The sequence below is a fragment of the Populus euphratica genome, unplaced genomic scaffold, assembly GCF_000495115.2.
Source record: "Populus euphratica unplaced genomic scaffold, PopEup_1.0 scaffold85.1, whole genome shotgun sequence".
In the NCBI taxonomy this organism is placed as follows: Eukaryota; Viridiplantae; Streptophyta; class Magnoliopsida; order Malpighiales; family Salicaceae; genus Populus; species Populus euphratica.
The window spans coordinates 714,824-716,419 of NW_011499898.1; positions in this window are offsets into that span (position 1 = coordinate 714,824).

Below are 1,596 nucleotides of genomic sequence, written 5' to 3' on the forward strand. Positions count from 1 at the left end.
TATATATATATTTGGTTGTACCAGGATATTTTCCGGCCTTTTCCAGATTAGAAGACTAATCCCTATTGTGCCATTATCAGACACCTAGTAGGTTCCACCACCAATAAAAATTCAAATCGTGTTCGGCTCAGGAGAAGAACCAATTCCTTACAGCTAAAACCTGCCCTTGTTCTTTTATTGGTTGATATAATATGTTTGGTATTGTGGTGATTTTTATAATTATAATTTTAAAAAAAATATTTTATAAAAAATATTTTTAATTGAAATTAATTTTGTATTTATATATATTTGGTTAGTTAAAATTGAGGTTGAATAAAAAATAATTTAATGTATTTGATTAAAAATATTTTTAAATTTAAGATTTTAAAATAACTAAAAAAGATATATATATTAATATTGATGATATTTAATTTAAATATTATAAATTTAACTCCTGTTATTACATCATAAATTATAGAATATTTTATATAATTTTTTTAATTATTTTATTAAACTATCCATTATTCCATTATATGCAAAATTTATCTAATAATAATTACAATTTTCATAATTTTTTATGCGTTTAATAATATCAAGTAAAATATTATTAAGAATAAAATTAGAATTACAATTAAATTCTACAAATAGTATTTAATCATGAAATCTCCTTTTAATTTATATAATATTATTAAATATTAATTTTTTAAATAAAAATAGATATTTTTACTGTATCGAATATAATCTAATACATTCAGATTAGACGTGATTTGACTATAAACAGTAAAATATTCAATACCGTTCAAATGAACAATAAAAAATAAATTAATTTACTCCTTGCTATTCACTGTTTAAATAAAAACATGAAAGAAGTAACTTGAAACTGCTTGTGGTTATCCTGGATTTGAAATGGAAATTATACTAAGTCTTACAAACAATAAATTATATTTAATCATTAACAAAATAGTTTATTTCTGTTCTTCAAAAATAGTTGACATGATAATCTAGACTTTTTCAAACTTGTTACACTGTTACTGGACTTATAAAAAAATTTCTTTCACTTTTTTTTTTCTAGCTAATTTTTTTCCAGACCAACGTGGTGGCTGCACAGGGACATATCTTCTTCCTTTGGTGGGCTGGATAGAGGATTGACTTAATGGAGCCCATTGTCAATGGGCCATTGACATCCCCAACTAGAAACCCTAACTCATTAATCCCAAAAAACTTGCTGAATCCTTAAACCCGTCCATAATCCCGTCGACGTGAAAATGGAGATGTCTTGTTTGTGGACGAGACGCCTGCTGGCTGTTAGGAACCAACTCTGTGCTTCGTGCGAAGCATCATCCTCCATTGGCCTCCTCATTTACTGCTGCTCTTTCAATTGAAACGCCGCCACTCTTCTCCCTATCTTTTCCAGCACCACCACCGCATGTTCACCTCCACTCCATCCTCACAATTGCTCCGACTTCGGCAAGCTTATATGCCCGCAACCATGCGTTTTAAATTCAGTTTGTTAAAATAATTAAGAAGAAATATTAAAAAAAAAGTTATAATTTTAAATATTTTGTATATTATAAACGATTAGTTTTAATCTAAATATAAATAATATATATATATAAA